At 41.4% G+C, this 22,450-nt stretch overlaps 1 protein-coding gene across 4 annotated transcripts in view; it reads left to right on the forward strand.

The window, feature by feature from the left end:
- Positions 1-22,450, forward strand: part of FYN (FYN proto-oncogene, Src family tyrosine kinase) — a 214,984-nt gene that overhangs the window by 62,616 nt on the left and 129,918 nt on the right. The gene's annotated exons all lie outside the window — the stretch shown is intronic.

A 22,450-nucleotide genomic window follows, 5' to 3' on the forward strand; every position in this document is an offset into this window, starting at 1 on the left:
AAATATTTTAAAACAAGTAAACAGATCATGCATAGGAAAAGGGCCGTGGCTCCGGAGTGAGGTCTGATGTGTGATATTTAGCAACGCTCAAGGGCACATAAGTAGCAGTACAGAAGGACAGAACACTTTGTTTCAAACCCCCCTTCCTGTAAAGGTTCCCTCAGCTTTGGTTTCTGGCTGTGCCCCCCAGGGTGGGCTGTGGGAGGGGCACCGGGAGCAGGGGTGAGTAGGGGATGTGCCTTTAGGCAGCTTCTTCCCACTCATGTTTGTAAGAAGAAAAAAAGTACCATAAGTTGGTTCATTTAGTGTGTTTTGAGTCCTAACTTGAAAGGAATATGAACATAAAATGTAAATGTTTCAAGGAGGTTAGAATTTGGGGTTTGGATTGACTTCAGATGAAATAGAGCTGAACTAAACAAAATGTCTTAAGAGATTTACAGCTTATGGGGGAGGTAAACTGTTGAGAGTGTTTTCCCTGATCAGCACCACAAAATATGCAGTATTTTTACCAGATCGACATCAAAAGGATTCACATACTGTGAGAGATTGCATTTGTAATTTAATTTAGCCCGGATGGCTCTAGAATACAAAGGTTCCATATGAATCAGAGAAGTTTCATTTTTCTCACATTGCAGTGACAGCCAAAGGCCCCACCATTAGACCTGATGCTACGAAAAGAACAGCATTTAGCTTATTATCTTGCACTCACTTCATAGTTTATATTCCTATATTTTCATCCTACTATTAATATAAATCTTGAAACCTTAATGTTTAATAATTTATCACAAACATTTCTATTATGTTGTATGAACAAGATAGGATTCAGATTACAAAGCAGTTTTGTTTTTTGTTTTTTTGTTTTTTTTTTTACTATCTGAGCTACAGTTCTTTGGCCAGAAGAGCTACTACTTTCAATGAGAGAATTTCTTATTTATAAGGCAGTAAAATTAGTCATTATTGTCTATTAGATGGCAGTTATAACTAAAACCTGGGTCTCCTGACTCATGTGTATACTTAGCATTAGATCAGTGTTTCTCAAACTTGAGCCATTTGTATACCACCTTTATAATTTTTGCCATGTCTCCGTACCTCTTATTATAATATATAATATTTTCCCATGAATGTATTTTGTAGTAAACTAAATTTATTTTCAAAAGAAACTTTATGTGACCACCTTGAGTAGAAAACCAGTATCATCTGATAGAAGTAGATGATGAACATAAAATAAATAAGATAGAAGTAGATGATAAACATAAAATAAATAAGTGAAAAAAGACTGTCACACCTCTCTAATGAAGGAGATGAGCAGGTGTGATAGAGAGAGGTGTTTACAAACATGCTAACATCCCTCTGAGACAATGATGTTTGGGAAGGTTTGTAGAGAATTTAAAAAGGAACAACTTTCTCATTTTGTGACTTAGTGTTACTTAATACCACCTAACATCTGCCACTTGCCTCTGAAGTCACCTGGTGTGTCCCCACATAGAGGACATCACTCCCTGTGCCACACTGTGCCGCACTGCTAATCCAGAGAACTCAGGACCGCTGCCTTCTCTTAGGCCAGTGGAGCAGGTATACATGGAAACAGGAAATGTGAAAGTCCCACTGCAGGTGATCATAGAGGAAGGGAATCACATATGACTCCTCCTGAGAACTTCTTTAGTTTAATGGAACTAGCATTAGTTTAGTGGAAGTTGAGAGAAGAAAAAAATCCATCCCTCAACCCATTTGTTTCAGGCCACCTAACACTACGTTATGCATTTAATCATCCGCTAATACAGAGATGAAACCTAACAGGAAAATCACATGTGAAAAAAATATGAGTCACTTTGCTATAGTCTATTAGGGGGTGCAATTCAACCTAAAATTTTTCCCACTTCAAACATCTGAGATATTTTATCTTCTGTACTTTATTTATTTTTGCTTCTTTTAGAAAGAATAGCAACTGGAGCTTCACTAAACCTCATGAACATTTTTCTAGGTGATAGTCCTACTGAGTGTAACATACACCAAGGGTTTTACTACATGGCTAAAGTAAAATATTGTTTCTTTCATGAAATAGGTGCTCAGTAAATATTTGATAAATACATGTGTGAATTTATTTTGGGATACTCGCCTGGACAATGCTGTATCCTTCGGAAAATTGCTGGTATGATTCTGCAGTTACCAGGTAGTACCATCAGGTGCTTTAATCAGTGAGTGTGGTGGAGGCGGCAGAAGCTTCCAAAGCGCGTGTGTGTGCATGTGTGTGTGTGTAATGCTGTTCTCTGTGATAATGGTGAAGGCTTCATACTCCCTGCCCTGTTTTCCTGTCGTTAGATGTATTGTACCGGCATCTTCCCTTTGTGCCTCTGAATCCAAGCCCCCTCCACCCTTCTCCACTCTGCTCTGTGCCCCAGAAAATGGGCTTCTATGGGACTGCATCAGTGGGCTCCTTAGCTTCTAGTTGGGTTCAGCAAGGGAGGAGCACCAGAGATTGGAGAGAGAGAGGAGAATGAGGGTCATAATGTTTGTTTCCCCAGCCTCCTGCCTGTGGTGGTCCCTTCTGACTGGCAGTGGGCTTCAGAAGATGGTTGCAGCTCCTGTCAGCAGCCCTCTCCACCAGCATTTCTGTCCCAGGCTCAAGTACTTGCTCCTTCACCTCACCCCTTCAGGTCTTGGGTATAACAGAGACCTCGCCTTCCCACTCCCCACTCTTTACTAGCCCAGGGGGCTGCGCTAGAGCTTGAGGCTCCCTGCTCCCGTGCCTTTGTAAGTAGTCTCTTTATTAAGTTCCCCTCAAATTGCCTCAATTCGAAGGTGTCACCCATTTCCTTCTGGGACCCTGGCTTATACAGGTAAGGTGCATTTGCGGATTTACTGCTTCAGTGACATTGTAACACAGCAAAGCTAGCTGGTTCCAGAGGGACTGACTTCTGGGCTCAGCTTTAATAGCAAGTATTCTCTACCTGTAAGGTTCCCAAACTGGGCTGTGCTTCAAAATCCCCTGGGGAGATTAAAATGCAGTTTCCTGGGCCCACCCCTTGGCCTCCTGACTTGGGAGCATTGAGGAGGACTCTAAGGAAATCTCCGTGATCCTTGCAATGACTAATGGCCTTTGGTAATTCAGTAGACACAGAATATGATAATCTATATTGCCTAGACCTGGACAGTCTTCTGAACAGATAACTGGTGAAAGGGTGTTAGATCCCTGCTTTTTTGTGCCATTTTTTTAAACTCTTACCTTGGAGGGAGGAAGTGAGTGGATGAGCAAAACACCTGCTGGTTGTAAATAAGAATTCTTTATATATAAAAGAAAAAAGGATATAATGAGGAAAAAATTAAACTGATTTGAGAGAGGGGAATAAAGGCTCTTTTAACTCCTCGTTAACAGTGAACTCATGCATCAGCAGGAGTGATGCAGCTCCTCTGGCTCATTGTGCAAGGTTTTGGAGAGAAGAGACCGTTTCCTAGTGTCCAGGAGTAAAGCCCCAGTGCCTTTCTTGCCACGGAGCTTCTAATCTTCATCTGCAAAGAAAAAATTCATGTAGCCTACCAAAGTACAACTTGAGATATGAAATTTAATCATCTAAATACTGAAGACTGTTTTCCTACAAAAAAGGGTATAAATAAGTCCTCTGTTAACATAAATCCTTTCAGTAGAGCCCTTGTTATAAGCTCATGAAATGCTTAGTCTGTCCCAGTCAGCAAACACGCCCTGCAAAAACATCAGCGTGCTACTCTCTCAAGGGGAAAGTGAAATTGCAGTTCAATACCCTGAATAAAGCAGATAGGATATGGTGGACAATGGTGTCAAAAAGACAAGTTCAAATCCCACTTGGACCTTTGGGTCCAATTTCCCCTTGTTAGGCTGCTGGGAGGATTAAATGAGCCTGTGAAGCTCCTGGGACATACGGAATTCTCAGAGTGCTACTCCCTGCCCTCAGCCTCACCCCCATCCATACCAGAACTCTTGTTATCATCTAAAAAACTCATATCTTAATCTCAGGGCAGAGTTACAAAGATCTAATGATAATTGGGTTATAAAGATAAATGGCAGGTGTGTATTCTGCTGAGTCAGTGGCCCCGGTGCCTCCAACTGCCCTGCAGAGGGTATTGCAAAATTACAAGACAAACTTTTTCAATCCCAAGTTAGTATTAATTCACATCACCTTGAAGAGTGAGCCAGGACATGCAGCACTTCTCTCTTTCCAGAAGTTGACTGAGGGTCACTCTGCAAAGAGCTGATTGCTTGAGAAAGATAGTAAACACTGTTATATAATTTTTGCCATTTAGTTCATGTTAAGCCTTTTCCTTTTAATAGTTTTGTTAAATCCTTTTAACTGATGGATTGTGGACATTAAGATAAAGTCTCTTGGCTAGAATAACCCAGGAACAGCGATCCTTTCCAGAAGGACAGAGCTGGCTCCAGTAGGAGCCCACCTGACTCTGTTGGAAGTGCTCGAGTAATACTGATGGAAGTGTTTCCCACCCTCTCCATCCACTGCCTTCCCTCCTCCAGTCAGCTTTCAGAACCATCTAGACTGATCTGTACTGGAAAGAGCGCCATGGCCTCTGGAGTCTTTTTTTTTTCTTTTGAGATTGTCCAGATACCATACAACTATCCAAAGATCCAAAGTGTACAATCAATTGCCCATGGCACCACCATACAGCTGTGCATCCATCAACACAATTATTTTTTTTTTTCAATTTTTAGAACATTTTCACTACTCCAGAGTCATTTTTGATGAGCATTCAGGTGCCAGGAGTTACAAGCTTGTGCAGTTGTGTTTCATCTCTGAACAGGAGGTGGCAAAAAAGGGAAAAAGTTCAGTCAGGCTCTGTTTTCTCCAAATAGGATGCTGGTGCTTGCAGGTCTCCTAGGACTTGGCGGCAGACCTGGGGCAGAGTGTGGGGACTCCATTTACAAGGAGAACCTGATCCCCTACTTCACCCCTTTCCACTTAACGCTTCCATTTGCCCTTGTCCACAGGGTCTTCAGTTACCATGAGGGATGTGTGGACTCAGGAGAAAAGAAAAATGCTAGGAAAAGCAGAAACGCTTTAGAGAAACTGTCCTGAGAGCCAACTCCTGGGTGGTGCCAGCCGCTCCCACAAATGCCTTTCTTCCACACAGCCTACATGTTTTTCACTTCAATTTTTAGACAGTCTTTAATTTTATCATTTTAGTTAGAGGTAATAAATGGCCCCAGGGAGGGGCCCTGGGGAGTATGGATGGACCAGAAAGGGAGTGATAGGAAGGAGAGAAGATTATGGAGAAAGGAACTTGAACTGCACGGATCCTTGTTCCTAAGACCAGAAGTCAGGCCAGCAGTGGTTTAATTCTGTGTAAGACTGGTCTGGGGGCAGCCCAGTACCCAACACCAACAGCAGCAGCGTCTATCATGCAAGATTTGGCAAATAAAAAAGTACACGGTGCCCATTTAAATTTGAATTTCAGATAAACAAATGGTTTTTTTTTAGTCTAAGTATGCCTCAATTGTTTATCTGAAATTCAGATTTAACGGCATCCTGAATTTTATCTGATGGTGTTCAGAATGGCTGAGTGCCAAACGTTGGGCAATTCTGTGAGAAAGACGTCACATCACACACACACACGCACACACACACACACACACACACACACACACCCCACTTTAGTGATCGGAAAGCCAAAGCTAAGAGCAGTTGTGGTTTACAGCCTCCTGGTTGGTGGAGGAACCAATATTCAGGCCACCTCCAAAGCTGGTGTTCTTGATGCCTGGACCATCGTGGAGAAGGCATTCTAGGGCCACACAGCAGGTTTACAAACTTTTGACTGGCTCATGTTTAACTCCAGCCAGCAGAAAGAGCCCTAGAGTGAGGGAATTGCTGCAGAGGACTCCACTCTGAGAGGCTCTCCAGAAAGCCCTGCAGGGCTCACAGGCTGAAAGAGGCACGGAAAGTTGAACCCCAGAGGGCAGGGCTAGGGCAGAACCTGGAAGGAACTTAAGAATCAACTGGTCTGCTTTCTTTGGTTTATAATAAGAAAACTGAGATCTAACCAAGAGGCCACTCAAGGCGAAGAAAAAGTGTTTAGCGAAGTCTAGAGCAGAATTACGGTTTCTAAAGTCCCTGCTGATTTCTTTCCATGACATGGTGCTGGCAAAACAGATCCTTGTTTCAGCCTCTAGGTTTCCACACAGCCCTACTTTAAACACGGTACCCACTTAGGCTGACCTTGTGGGAAGGACACGTTGGCTTATGAGTCATGGTCCTTGCTTTCTTTCCTGTTGGCATAAGGGCTGCTTGGGGAGCCTCTTGACAACAAGGGTGAGGTCTTCACATCCCGGCTCACAAAGACCAGGGACCACAAAATCCGGGTAACGTTGTTCATTGAATTGGATGCTATTTAGCACACATTATGTTTGTTTCCAAGGAAGAGAAACATCAAGTTTTCCTTCTTTCTGGCATTAAAAAAAAAAAAAATTCCTTGGTTTTGCAATGGAATTGGAACAGAAGTCAGAAATATAGTAGAAGAATAGTCAGCAGCGGTCTGCTTATCAGTTACCAGGAGCCTCTGCGGTGTCCCTATGAGAATTGAATGTGCAGGGTGGAGTGTAGGAAGATGCTGCTTCTGAGTAGGAGCTCTCTATGCCCCCGTCCTCCCAGGCACTGGAGGTTTGTTGTAAGAGGAGAAGCAGACATCTTTTTTCTGTTTTTTCTCAATCCTTAAGGGTAGCCACCCTGTATTTTCAGGACAATGGTCCCTGTTCTTGCTTTTAAATATGTGGGAATGAAATGTTCTTTTCAAATTTATTTGGTTTACTTTAGCAGCTTTTGATGTAAACTCTAGATTCGAGGATAAGACTACTTCAGTGAAACCAGCAAAACCAGCTGTGTGTCCACACTGTCTTACACCCTCAGTCAGTTAGCATGTGGGAAACTATTTAAAGGGAGAAAAGTCATTTATGGGAAGGAAGACACTTTTCTTGTTCTCTTCATGTGGTTTGCGCCATTCCTGATACAATGGATATTTTGTGGTGTCTCCTTGGAAAGCAAAGTATCATCCCATAATAACGTAGTGTGGCTGCTTTGGGAGGCTGAAATTCTGTGTGCTCTTCCACAGAGGATTTCTTCAGGTAATTTCTGTGTTTCCACAGAAATTAAATTATCCTTGGCAGGTCATTTCTGTTTTATCTCAGGAGTGATAGTGTTAAATATTAGCCAGCCAAAGACAAAGAACCTGTCCTCCACCCCACCCCCAGGAGCCACTGGCTCAGAACATTAGTAGGGTACCTCCTTCCTTGACTTTAACAATATTTATACCTGGATTGTCACAGATTGGAGAATGTGAAACTAAAAAGCCAAGGATAAATGATGAATGCAACTGGCCAGGATCTGATCAGCTTTGTAATTTATGGTCATCAATTTAGGCTAGCTTGAGAATAATAAAACCTTTTGGACATTATCTGTAGACTTAAATTATCTGTAGGGTGAGACCTTATTTGAGATTCAAGCCATGAAAGCACTGTATCTTGGAAAAAAAATTATTTTAATGAAGCCCAAATATCAGAAGTGTTTGAATTAATACTTTTAGAGGTGCCAAATAAATATATACCCCTGAAGGGCATCTAATTTGGAGAAGCCAAAAAATTACCAATTAGCTAAGAACAGTGTTCAGAGGATGAAGCAGCAGTGTGCCCTGAGCACTCCAGTAAGTAGCCTCGGAAAGTTAGTAGAAAGCTGCTGTGTTGAGGCAGACAGGAATCCGGAGAACTATTCTCAAGTAGGGTGGGGCCCTTGTACTAGAGGAAAGTGAGTAAACAGCGAGGCTGCATAATTTCCGTCGTTCTCACTTATAGGAACTTCAGCTGTATTCTGGTCATCGTCTGGTCCCAGATGTTAGAACTTCGTAGCCAAGAAAAACATGGATGGTTGAGAAATCTAGGAGTTTCACCCGGGGCCTTGAGGTCCACACTGTGTCCTTGATAGTCGATGACCATGTATCACATTGTTAGCTAACTTGGGCTGTGTGTATAGCTTATATGCCAAGTAGGCTATAAACACCTTGACGGCCGAGAAGTTGTCTGATTCCTCTCTACTCTTTTTGTTATTACCTAAACTGTGTCTTGCACAGTCACCAGAGATCATCCCCTGGTGCCAGACAGCTCCATGTCGGTCAGCATGGGTTGCTGAGACAGAGGCAAAACCTTTTGCTCAGAGGCTCTGCTTCCATATAGGTTGTCTGCAGAACACTCATATGTATCTCTGTTACTAGTGGAAATAAAGTGAAGAGGTAATCCGAAAGCAATGGACAGCTCAGACACCATTTTTATTTGTCAAAGTCTCAAACACACTTGATTTTTGTGCAATTGCTGCATTTTCCTAGTCTTATCAGGACCACCCTTTTTCTGATAATTCACAGAGTGAATGATGTATTCCCAGCTAAGTCTAACTGACTAGGTGGAAGTTTTGTTGAATTTTGGTATTCCAGCAATATCAAAACTTATTATTTCCCCACCCAACAAATTTCTCTCCCTATGAATACTTGTTCGGTTAAACTACACGTCATATGAGTTTCCATTTATTCTGCTTCAGGTGACGAGACAGGTGCTACAGGGAAAATGCACAGCTCTCTTGAAAAGCCACCTGATCCTAAATGAAATGCACTCTAGTGGTGGGGGGGTGGGGTGCACCTTGACTGTGATTTGAAATGGTTTACCCTGGAATATCTAAATGCAGTGCCCATCAAAGCCAATGGGATGGGTGCTAAAATCTTTTGGTGGGGGGTGCCTGCTGAGCCAGTGATTGAGGGGCTGAGCCAACGGTTGAGGTACTTGCCTGTTGCTGCCAGAGGTGAGTGTTGGTGGCCCATCTGCAGCACTCCAAGTGATGTAGACAGTGTTTCCAAGTCCCTCCAGAACTACAGTGGACTCGCAGAGGCTGAAAGCAGACATTCCCTTACATACATCTGTCACCACACATGCAGTCTTATGTGCTATGGGATCTTTACTTACTGTTACATATTGGTTGGAGTCATTTTATTATCTGTGAAGTGTTAGGATACAATGTAAGGAAGAATAAGGTGATTAAAGATGGAACAGCAGATATTGAGGAGCTTTTCAGATTAAAATTTTGGTCTTTTTATTTTTTCCCAAATAATTGAATTTAGGCATTTACCCGTGGCATCCCATGCTATTCTCAGGAGTTCTAACCCCACATTTGGTTTCACCTGAGAATAGTTGGGAGAACTGCAGGCTTGGGGGGGGGGGGGGGGTGTAAATCTGAAGCTGTGTTTCCAGAAATTTCAAGCAGAGCTTTGTGTCACTGCAAAATGACTTATTCATTAGAAATTCTTCTGTATCATCCTCGGAACCTAAAATCCCATTTTCATTTTGGTGGGTATTTTTGTAAATCAATGAATGGTATTAACTTAAGCTCTGAAAACATGGAATGGTCCCATGACAGATTTAAGAAGCACAGTTGCAGTCGTTCCCGTTTTAGATTATAGTAAATGCCTTCTGTGTCAAGCTTGCTTTCTGTGAGTTTTCTTTCCCTCCCTTCATCACATTCATTATCCCTTGGGCAAGTTGCATCTGTCCCTCCTGGTGTCCTCCCACACACTACGCAGAGAAGTGCATCTGCAGAGCCTCCTGCAGGCCTCCAAGAAGCTGTAGGGCCTTGTTTCTCCCATCCCCTGGTCTTCCCCACCCTATAGTGAGATCTGTGCCTAATTTGAGGCCCTTCTGGGGTAGTGTGTCATTCCTTGAAAATTAGGAAGCATTTTATGTTGCTTATTACAAATCATTAATTGAAGCCCCACTAAACCCAAGGAATTTATTTTCTCATTGATGTGTGCATAACTCCTGTTAACATTAATAAAGTTGTTTAGAATCAAAGAACCAGCAGAAACCCATCATAGAGGATCCTTTTAATCCTGCTTTACAAAGTGACTCATATCCACAGGGCATCAACGAACATCTTGAATGTAATTTTTACAACTCCTTTTTAAGAAAAAATACAGCAACTACTGAGTATATCATAGCACATTCGTGTCCTTCAGAATAAACCTTGATGGTTGCCTTGTGTTGCAGTACTTTCCACCCAGGTGGGGAGTTGTGAGCTTCGTATTTAGGCAGGTATCAGTGTTGGGAATTTCAACTGTGGCAACCACTCCTGCACACTTCCAGTGTAAAGCTGGAGCATTTGGGGCTCAATGGTAAAAGAGGGTGTATCGGTGGGGAAGGAGCAGGAGCAGTGGGAAGGGGGTCATACCTATTGTCACCCCCAAGACAGAGAAAAGGAAATGGAGGCCTTCACTTCACTTCACGTGAGCCATTTATGCCCTGCCCTACATATGTGGTTATGGACAGCTAACATCACTGAAATCAAGAGTGGAAGGGCCAGGGGATTTTAGTCCAGATATTGGTAAAACCATCTGAACATTCCATTTCGCAATCCTTAGTATGGTAGAAGGACCACAAAGAATCTAAAAATGTTGGAGAAACAGGTATTTAGTAATGAGAAAAATACCCTTACCCTTTCAAATAAAATGTGAACACAAAGTGTCAGAGCTTTGCTTTCTCTGCCAGCATACGTATTTGCACAGTGTTTATTTATTCACCTTAATAGCTGTTAAAGAGAAATTTCTGTCCTAAACACATCCTATTTTGGGGTCTCTGTGTTTCTCCCCTCTCTTCCCAGCTCCTTCTCCTCCTCTTCTGTCTATAAAAAGACATTAATTTATACAGATGTTCCTGATGTTTGGAAAATTAGTTCAGTTTGGGAGAGAGATGGGAAATATTTGTATATTTATGTTTAATTTGGATGTAATGGTTGGTATCCTTTCAGTGCCATTAAGTCATTTTTTTAAATGTTAAAATTTAAGAATCTTAGGTTACCACTTGTTTGTTTTTAAATGTTGCTTTAAAAAAAAATAACCTTCCTAAAAGGGAGAGGGAGGGAAACAATAAGTTAATTTTATTAGATTTTTGTAGTGCTGATCATAATTGAATTCTTTCCCTAAGGACTGGCAGCTTCTCACCTAAGTTTGTCCTCGGAATGTTATTGACGTTTGCAAGAACTTTGTGTTCCATCTGCTTTTGTCTGGGGTTGGGAAAAATGAGTATTCACTTCTTTAATTGTCAGTCTAGATATCCTGAGGAAAAAAAACACAGAACATCCCTTTAATCACTGAATCTCATTTCCAACCTTTTTTTTTTTCTTAAAGAATAAATATAGTTTCCAAAGGAAGGAGGTGCACCAGCTATTAACATGTAGAATCATCTGGCATTATAGAGATAAAAAACAAGCCCAGAATGCCTTTCACTTATTCTTCACCACCACACTGTGAACTGGGTCAGGATTATGCTTGTTTTACCAATGAGGGGCTGGAGCCAGAGAGGTGAAGCGAGCCTTTCCTGGGGTCACAGGTCAGAGAGGGTCAGAGCTGAGATGCCCTGGCAGGATTGGACAGCGGGAGGATTGAGGGCCGTGCTCCACAATTACTGCCCAGACCTGATGACCCCTGGACCTTGCTGGTGTGTGGGCACCTAGGACCAGTGTCCTCCTGATGGGTCATTTGTTCCCAAAGACCCAGTTTGATCCTCCAGCACCTCACGGGGTGCCTGCAGCATGACAGGCACTCAATAATTATTAGTTGAATGAATGTATTGTCAAAGCCACAGCATTCGGTTTGAATTCATCGATTCATCTGGATGATGGCCCTTGCCACTGCTGAATCTTTTTTGAAATCTCTTTGCAGGTGAGTTTAGAAATATATATATTTTTAAAATAGTTTTACCAGGATTTGCCACTCTTTCCAGTGTGGTCTGAGGCTTCTGGTGGCCAGGTCCATCAGCAAGCCAAAGATGTACAATAGAAGTGCTTTATATGCATTTTTACCTTGATTTAAATTTATTTTAAATGTTTATTTTGTCCTTGACTTTATAATATACACATATCGTAGAAAATTTGGTGAACTATGAAAAAGAAAATATAAATGCCTCTGAACACACTATATTGAGATAGAAATACTGAGATGTGGATGTATTTCTTTCCCCTCTTTTGGGTAGGGGGATGAGATAGCAATATTGAGATGTAGATTTGTTTATTTCTCCTCTTCGGTAGTGGGGGTGCATATCACATGTATATATGGTTTTGATCCTGATCCTGTGTGTTTTCTTCTACATCAAATTGGGATCGTTTTCCAGTGTGATTAAAGAATGACTGTGGAGTTTTCCACTGTATGAACAAGCTATAATTTATTTAACCATTCACAATCCTATAACTATGTAATTAAATTTTCTTATACTTTATATTATAAATAACATTGTGGTAAACATTCTGGCATCTAAATTCTTGTCCACTTCCTTGATTATTTCTTGATGAAAAGACCAATAGACGTAAGTAAAAATTTAAAATTTCTGTACATCAAAAAAAATTTCTGTACATTTAATAAAGTTAAAAGAAAAGAAACCTTAGGAAAAATACTTGCCACAAATACAATTACAATTCTTAACACTCCATGCCCTGGTTTCCTTTCATTCAGCCTAGTTTTTTTTCTCACATTGGTGTGACCAAGCACTTGTTCTGATTTCTTAACATTCTTGATTGTCTCATTTGCTTTAGCTATAATTCTTGCAGTTTTTGGCTAAAATTTCTCCAGTTAACATATGGTTCTTTGCTTGTGTCCTCCTTGATACTGTGCAGCTTTTCTGCCATCCTATCCCGGAACTTCCCAAGGATTGTCTCACCCTGGTCATTGCATCTGACCTTGAAAGTCCCTGAGTAACCTTTGTAAGTTTCTCTTGGAAGCAACTAAAAAACAAAGATCTAAATTCAAACTACTGTGCATTCTGCTAAGCACTGAGAGGGATTTTTAAAAGTATGACATAGACCCTGCCATTAAAAAACTTGCAACCAACTTGAAGACGAGACAGCCCACATAGTAAGTAAACTTGGATATAAGAAGTATTCAAATTGCCAGAAATTTCTATTTAGTAAACCTTACCCACCTTCCTCAGTTTTCTACAATTTCATTGTCCTGTGCCTTCGAAACTCCTTAAAAAACCCGAATCTCACTTATCACTACCCTTACCCATGAGGTGATTTCAACCAATATGGTATGGTCATGTCATTGGGTTTTACCCATATTGTCACCATCATGACAGGATTTCTGTCTGTTTAGTTCACTGTTATATCCCCAGCTCTCAGAACAGCGCCCAGTATATATTATCTACCTGGTTAATATGTATTGAATGTTAATAAAAAGTATGCATTTTTTCTTTAGTGGGATACTACCAGCGTAGAGTTATTATGTACTTAGGTTGATGATAAGTATAGTCAGTTCAAAGGAGAGATTGTGGTGGGAAAGAGTTCTAGCTCAAATGTCAGATCATTGGGGGTTCACATCCTGGATCAAAAGATTACCAGCTTTGTAATCTTGGCCAAGTTAGTTAATTTCTCCCAGACTTGGATTCTTTAACTGAAAAGCAGATAACAGACCTACTCCGTTGGATTGTTAATAAGAACGACATGAGATCATTTATGAAAGCTCGCCCCAGAGCCTGGCGCATAGTAAGTGTTCAGTAAATGTTAGCTATTACTATTTATAAATGTTTTCCCCTTCCCTTTGATACCTTAATATTGTCAAACTACAACATATTCTCAGGCACATAGAAATAGATTCATGAAAAGGAATGATATATAAGCTTTGGAGTCAGATGAACCTGCCACTTAAGTTACTTAACTTCTGTGAGCTTTGTTTTCTTTATAGTTAAAGAAATGTAAAGAAAATAATAATACCCATTGCATAGGGTTACTGTGAGGATTAAATGAGATACTGTACACAAAGTGCTTAATATGTTTAATTAAATGCTCTTTTCTTCTCCTTTCTCTTGGTTCAATTACAACACCTCTCTGTTTGTGTGATTTTACTACCAAATATAAGTCTCTCCCACTACAGTTCATTGTTCTTCAATTTATTTTGATTGTGACACAGAATTGAACACATCTTACATCACCACCCAGACATGTGTGATTGGAAAAATATATATTTTTCACAAAATAATACTATGTATGATATCATTGCTATTTTTCTCTTCCATTTCTTTAAAGAAAATTGTCTTAGCAGGTTTTGTGACCCACTAACTTGGTTACCTGACCACAGGTTGAAGGGCGCTGCTTTGGTGAGTTGTGCTGGTTTACCAGGTTAGAGTGAAATTGGCACCAGCACTAGAACTTGCCTTCGACTGATTGCAGAAGCAGCCCCCAAAGCCCAAAACACATACTGGGGAGTAAGAAAAGCAGTGTGGACCACCTTCTGCAAACACCTAACGATTACCTTCGCCCAGAGGTCAGCAAACTTTTTCTATAAAGGACCAGATGGTAAATATTTTCAGCTTTGCAGGCCACGTGTTCCCCCTTGTACTATTCAGCGCCCCCGTTGTGGCGGGAAAGCTGCCACAGACAATACGTAAATGAGTGGGCGTGGCTGGGTCCTGCGAAACCGTCATTATCGACGAGGCAATTTGAAGCTCATAAACTTTTCATGTGTCACAGAATTTTCTTCTTTTGTTTTTTTTTTTTTCCAACCACAGGCTATACTTTGCTGACCTCTGCCCTAACTGGTAGAGCCAAATCATCGAGCTAAAAGGCTCTCCCAGGATTGGTCTGGATGATTTTCCTCAGCCCATGTCAATTCTAAACTGCACATCATAGTGGACTCGTGTGATTTATCTATGTAAAATCTCTGTGGCCATTCATGGTACAAAAAAAATTTGAAAAAGCAAATGTCATTTTCTTACCAGATAGAACTCTGACAGGGAATGAGGGGAATCTTCTTAAAGTACTCACAGAACCATAGTTTATCAGACTGTAAGGTTAAGGGTAGAATTCACATCAGGAAGTCTGTACAGAAACAGTAGGGCTTGAATCTAAGAAGAGGTCTCTTCTGGGAAGTTAATATTCAGGGTAATGGGGTGGCCACAGAAAGATCCTGGAGTTTCTCCCAGCCGATGGAGGAGAGGGACCCGGTCCCTGCGAGAGTGGGGGTGAGCGTGAGCTGAAGGTGAGGGAGGAGCTTCTTTCACAGGCCCCCTCAGTTCCCTTTCCCGAGCCAGAATGGAGGCCACGGTGTGTGCTGCGGTGTGCGCGCCCGGGCAGCCCCCACGGGAGGCCTCAGGATGCCTGTGTAAGGGACCAAGTAAATCTCCACCCAGAGGGTCCAAGAGAACAAAGCCGTCGGAAAGAGCCAGTCCCGCCAAACTGTTTCTGCGCCCCAAGGGACTCATCGTGGTAGCTGGCGCGGTTGCGCGAGCACATGCCAGAGGATGAGGGGCTCGCAGCTTCACCGACTCTGCCAGCAGACCGAGGGGGCCCCCGAGACTGGGGGAGGCAGAGTTCTCCCTCCCTCAGTGGGATGCCGATTGCTCTGAGGAAGGTCAGGTCCAGATTAACCTGTGGCCATGGCTATTTCCAGAGGGGATCTAAAACACCCTGGAAATTCACCAAGGCAGAAATGGGGTCCTCTGAGGTTTTTTTCAGTATCTCACTCAGACTGGCTGGTGGAAATTGCACAGTAAGCTCAGCTGTTCCTGCAGTGGCAGGATTTAGGTGTCTCATGGAGGACTCGATAAGGGAAACATGGAGTGCCTACTATGTGCCACAGAAGGAAAACACTTTTATCCCCAGGCCTTTCCCATCTAGGGATGCTGCAGTCAGTAAGCCAAGGCCCTAGGAAATTGTTTTTAATTGGTGTGAAAAATTGGATTTGAGTATTCAAATCTCCACTTTAAAAAATCAATAAGATAAAGTTAAAATGAATTGTGTTGTTTTAGTTTGAAACCATGTTTGCTTCACGCCATCCTAAAATATACTAATAAAATAACTTTGGCATGACAATCATTCTAAACGAATAAAAATCACAATTTAATGAAATGACACTTTTAAGCTTTTAGCAAAGCAAAGTTTTGAATTATCTTGCTTAAATTAAATTGTGCTCTTTTGCTTTCAGTACTTATAAAAGCTCTGTTTTGTTTCTGGTTTCACTGCGTTATCCACTAAGATTTTTTTTCCTGAGTTTTTTTTTTTTTATTAATTGAAGTATAACATTCACAGAAAAGAACTCAAATTGTTAAATGCACCGATAATGAATTTTCACAAAGTAAAGACTCTTAGGAAAGAACGTCATCCAAACCCCAGAAGATCCCTTAGATTTCCCAGTCACTAACACTCCCACCCCACATCCAGGGTAGCTAATACTGATTTCTGACATCATCAGTTGGTTTTGTCTATTTTTAAATGTTCATAAATAAAATCGTACACATGTACTCTTTTGTGTCTGGCGTCTTTCACTTAGCATTATATTTGGAAGATTAATCCATATCATTACGAGATGTAGTTTATTTATTCTCATTACTAGATTATACTCTGTTGTATAACTATACCAAAATTTATTTGTTTTATTGTATAGGAAGTTTTAGGTTGTTTCCAATTTGGGGCTATTAGCACTGCTAGGGAACATCTTGTACACGCCAATGGGTGAGCGTATGTCAGCATTGGGAGATACCTAGATGATGAGCTCCTGGGACATGTATGGGTGTTCAGCTTTGGTAGATAACTGCCAGTTTTCCAAAGTGGCACTCCCACCAGCAGTATATGATAGTTCCAGTTGCTCCATATCCTCAACAACACTTGGTATTTTTTGTCTTTGTCATTTTTGTCAGTCTGGCGTGTGTGTAATGATGAGCACTGTGACTTTAATTGGCTTTTTTTGGGGGGGGGGTGGTGACAACTAGAGCATCTTTTTGTATTTTTATTGTCCATTTGGATTTTCTCTTTGTGAAATACCTTTTCAAGTATTTTTCCTTTTATTTACTTGTTTGTCTGCCTTTTCCTTGATTTGTAGGAGTTGTCAAATGTATGCATTGTAATTATCTTCTCAACTCTGTGGCTTGCCTTTTATTCTGTTGATGTCATCTGATGAAACAGGCATTCTTAATTTTAATAGAGTCCAAATTGTTGTATTTTTCCTTCATGGTTAATGCTTTTTGTGTTCTGTTTTGCTTTTTTCTTTTTTAATTCTTTGTAAATCCCAAGGTCATGTAGGTATTCTCTTTGTTTTCTTCTAAAAGTTTTATTATTTTACCTTTCAGATTTAGATCTATCATCTACTGGGGATGATTTTTGCATGGTATAAGGTTGAGGTTGAGGTTCATTTTTTCATATTCATAGTCAGTGAACTCAACACCATTTATTGAACTGCAGTGTGTGTTTGCCATAAATTTGGTGACTATCTGTGTGGGTCTATGTTTGGACCTTCTATTTTGTTCTGTTGGTCTATCTGTCTATTCTTAATTGTTGTAATTTTATAATGTATCTTGGTGGTTGGTAGAGTATGTCTTCCAGCTTTGTTCTTCTTTGTGATTTCTGACCTTTTGCATTTCCATGAAATTTTAAAATCTTATCAATATGCACCCAAAAATCTATAGTTTTTTAAAATTGAAATTGCATTGAAGTACAATTGGGGGAGAATTGACATCTTAAAAATATTGAGACTTCCTGTCTGTGAACATGGCATAACGCCCTATTTATTTAGGTCTTTCATTTTTCTCAATATTCTTGTGAAGGTTTCAGTATAAAGCTCTTACATGTCTCTTGTTGGACTTATTCTGAGGTATTTGATATTTTTGGTAGAGATTTGTTTTGATGAAATAAAAGAAAAGCAAGAGGAGGAAAGCTTCTACTAGATTTTCTATTTACACTATTAAATAATATTTCCAAGTTTGCCAAGCTTGGCAGAACTGAGATTTAAATCCAGATTTCTGTGGACTCCAAATCAGATCTGGGCAGATAAATCAGTTATTACTTTAAAAACACAATTTTTATGAAAGATGAAATGGTTTAAAACATATGGGGTTCTTAGGGGTTAAGGAAACGGTCCTTGGTAGAGAAAAAGTAGAGAAGGCGTTGAGTCACCAATGTCGACACATTGAGACCCCCGGCACAGTCCGTAGTCTAGCTCGGAAGAGACGCTGGAGGCAGGATTCAGATATTGGATGGGAGGAAGGGAGGAGACTAGATTGGGGTTTTCAGAGAGTGTCTTTAGGACATTAAGTTTCCCCAGGAAGATGGCCAAGGTGGTGGGGGCCTGAGTCCTTTCCCAAGTGAACCTGAGCCTTTTTTGTTACACTTTTATCTAACATACTGGAGCTTACCATAAGCCTTTTTAAAAATATATATGCAAAAGGTTCTGCTACTAAAATGACCAGATTAGGTATTCTTTAACATTCCATTCAGCTCCAAGATTCTGGAATTCTGATATTGTAGCCAATCTACACTCCCAGCGTCTGCACTTATCATTAGCCTTGATCTTGGCAACATTGTGATGCTATGTGCGATTCACAAGCCTTTCCAGGAGCCTCTAAATGTCTACTTGGAGGGTCTTGGGAGTGAATCTGGTTAGAAGGGAGCTAGGGGCTTGTCCAGAGCTACTCTCTTGCATCATAGCAAAGCTGTATTTCAATTCAGATTGTGGACTGCAAATCCTTAGACATAATGTCAAAGGGTAGGTCAAAAACAGTGCTAAGTATACAAAAAGAGCAGAGTTTTAAAATTTTATTTTACTGTATTGTATTTTGACCTGGTACATAAGTGAAATGATCAGCTAACAGGACTTCATTCCCAGGAAAAAAGACATGATTATTATAATTATACATTTTTTTCTCATGAGTCTTACAGCAACAAATCTTTGTTTTTTTCTCTCCTAACAGCTAATAATTCTTATGGCCTTTATTTGGTTGATTTCTTCCGCAAATGTACAAGACATCTTCTGTCAAAGGGTTTAAGCCTAGTAATAATAATTATAATAACATGAATTTATGTCACTGCTCTTCCTACTACTTTACTACTTGGAGGGCCTCTCTACTTCAACTTCAGAGCCTTAGTTTAGTCTGTCCAGTGGTGTTCCCCATGGATCTGGGGAGCCTACAGCCAGCCTCTTGTTAGCTGAGGATAAGCTCATTTGCTGTTTTTTTTTTTTGTTATTGTTCTACCTTGCCCAGCAGTGAGTCTCCACCGATGCTCTCTCGTTCTAGCAATGGCTGGTGAGAAAGGAGCAGGCAGCTTTTGGTAGCTTGACCTTCCTGCCCTCTGTTCTGTGGTCAGTAATTCCTTCCTGCTGGCTGAGTGCCTTGCTCACTCCTTCCTTCCCCATCTATTTTTTTTATCCATCTCTCCTTCACTTCTCTCTCTGCTGTGTACTTCCACCCTAGCAAATAAAACAAACGATAACCACAGTTTAGCTTGAGTCTGCCCAACTTGCTGGCCTAAAACCAGAAGGATTAGGGCCCCTGGAGGGAAGGGAAGCAGATGGGTCAGTGATGCCTTCTCATAGCACCACCCGGCTCCCTGCCATGCCTGAGGAAGGAAGGCCACAACCCGTCAAAAAGTAGGCTTGGTTTCCTAGGGAACCCTGTATTTTCTGGTTCCCATCCTCCTCCCTGGCAATTGGGCTTTGTTTGTGTGCTTGCTTGTTTAATATATTCTCCCACCATTTGGAGCTCTTTAATTTTTCAGACAGTTGACTTTGGGGTTGCAGAGAATACTGTAGGCATGGAAGGATTCAGGACTGTATTTTAAATCTATTGTTATTTTTGTGCACAGCTGTACCTCACACTGCACAGGATGGCCAGAGCGCCCCCCCCCCCACCTCCACCCCCATTCTTTACTTTTGAAAGTAAGATTCAACAGTCACTTCCCTGTTCCTTAGCAAGTGGGCTCTGCAAGTATGTGCTGGCTGTATCATCAACCTACACAGTCTAGAAGAAGACTTGGAATCCTGATTACACAGTGAACTAAAAATGGTAAAGCCCTTTGGATGCAACAAAATGAATAAAAGTGTCTTCTCTGTATAAGGCAATGGGATGGAAAAGGTGCTAGTGGTTCAAAGATAAATTAAGACTAGATTCTCACCTCAAAGAGTTGCTTGTTTCCCTTGAAGCAGACAGTGTGTGAAACATTCTATAGTACAGGTATAACTGGGTGAGATTAATTCCAGTAGAGGAAACTGGGCAAGAACTTAAGGGAAGGATTTATATTAGAGTTGGGCTTGAGAGACAGATTGGTTCTGCTTTCTTGTAGATGGATGTAAGGGCACGTAAGAGGGAAGAAACAGGGCAGGTGAAAGTCCAGGGGAGGAACAAATGCTGAGAACAGCAATTGCCCTGGTAAGTCTGGTGGTAAGGGAGGAAGAAGAAATGAAAGAGAAAGCTGATGAGGTGGGTTAGGAATGGTGGTGGTGGCTTTGAATGTAAGGCTGTGTAAGCCAGTGTTTTTTCTAGCAGTGTCACCAAGCCCTGAGGTTTCTGAGAGGCAGCTCAGAGGCATGCAGGCACAGAGGCCCAGCACCCCAACTGTTCCTCCTCTCTAATCCGTTTGGATAATGGGAGATTTCTTTCTTTTGAAGAAAAACTTAAGAAAAACTGAAACCTGTTGGTATATGCAAAAGAAATCCATTCATTTATTCTGTCAGTCAACAAATAATTATTTTTTAGTGCCTACTATATACCAGGCCCTGCGCTAGGTCCTACTGGAAAACCGCTGAAGGTTTTTGAGCTGGTCGTTGGCAAGGTAGCAAGAGCACTGGGTCAGCAACCTAAGTTATAATCCTGTCCCTGCTGCTTTGGCAAGTCTCTTGGCCTCTCTGGGCTCACCTGGAAAGGGTAGGGGCTGGGCTAGGTTGCTAAGAGCATCCCAGCTGAGAGATTCTAGGAGTGACACGATCATTGCATAATTCAGAGGGTTCGTGTGTGTTGATGGAGTAGAGAAAGGAGAGACCAGAGTGAAAGAGGCCAGTTAGGAGGTGATGGAAGCTCCTGTGAGTCATCTTTAGAGTCTGAGTGAAGCCATTCATTTATTCATTCAACAAACGTTTCATACTCAATGCTAGGCACTTTGTTAAGCATTGGGAATATAATGGCGACAAAATAAAGTCCACTTTCTTTCCAGGGAGCAGTGGTAGAACTGGGAACATTGGGGACGGGTCTGGAAATGAAGTTTGATAAGTCATCACAGGTGGTGATAGTTGGAACTGTGGAAGTATATGATGTACTAGGAAAGAGAAAGCAAAAAAGTTTTGAGAGAAAAAGAGACCTGAGGAGATAGAACCTGGGAACATTATGCAGAAAACCAACTAAAGTTCCACTGCTTGATAGAAAGCAGGTTCTGTCAAGCCAATGCAGCAAACTCAATCCGAGGAATATTCTGTTGTGGCTAAGAGGTTATGACACACCAAAGAGATGTCAATTTAGACACTCAGTTCTCTACATCACTCCTGTATATGAAGCAAAATTACACCAAAGCCATATATGGTTTTGTATAATAGCTGGTCTGTTTGATTTCTTCAGAATGATCTTTAATAAGTACCAGTCATATGTAAAAACTGGTATGGGGGCTACCTAAGCTGCCTGCTTCTCCCATCATTTTCCAAACCAGAAGGCTCTCTTTTTTCCTTTTCTTCACTTAATTGGAGCAGATCCAGAAGCAGTTTTGAACGCCTGAATCTTTTCCTTATTTACCTTTTAGTAACTGCATGTCACAAGTTGTCTTCCCTATTAGAGTCTGAGGCCGAGCCATTAGTCTCCCATTGTCTTTGCAGGAAATGACATCCCTGTGACTTCTGGGGAAGGCAAACTTTGCCACTCCAGGTAAAATCATTTGAGAGCATTGGGCTGTTCCTCTGGTAGATCGTTTAGACTGGCTGATTTTAAAAGCTTTTTGAAATGTGCAAAGTGAACAGTGGTTTCAGGACCGAAAATACTACTGGGTCAGTTCTCTGAACAAAATGAGTCTCTGAACTGTTACGCTGTCTCTTGATACACTACCTTGTCAAGAATCTTGAGCATGTGGCTGGACCCAGCACTCTGCATTCTGTTCCTTTTGTAATGCTTCATGGGGACTGAATTAGTCAGCATGCTTTCCAGCTGCAGATCATTAAAAACCCAACTGAAGAAGGCCTGAACTCTAAGAAATGTATTTATAGTCCAGAGGTGTGGCAAACCTTGGGGTTGAACTAATGCAGCAACCCCTGCACTGTTCCCTGTGTGTCCAGTATATATATATAGCTGGGTATATACTCTGGGCCAGTTATAGCCTCAGGCTGGAGCAAGATAGTCAGGAAAGTTCTGGGCATCACATCCCACACCACAACTTTCAGAAGGAGGAAGTTTATCCCAGCGAACCATTGTTCACATCTTGCTGGCCTCAATTGGGTCACGTGCCTATTCTCGAACTAGTCACTGGCAAGGAAAATGGGTTTCCCTTAGATTAATGCATCTCAAACTTTGGTATGTAAGCAGATCACCTGGGGATCTTGGGAAGTGCAGATCTGATTCAGGAGGTATGGGGTGGGGCCTTAAGAGTCTGCATTTTGAAGAAGCTCCAGGGTGCTGCTGCAAAGCTGTAGACCTTTCAGCTCTCCATCCCTGGCT

Source organism: Choloepus didactylus, chromosome 7, assembly GCF_015220235.1.
Source record: "Choloepus didactylus isolate mChoDid1 chromosome 7, mChoDid1.pri, whole genome shotgun sequence".
NCBI classification, from domain to species: Eukaryota; Metazoa; Chordata; class Mammalia; order Pilosa; family Megalonychidae; genus Choloepus; species Choloepus didactylus.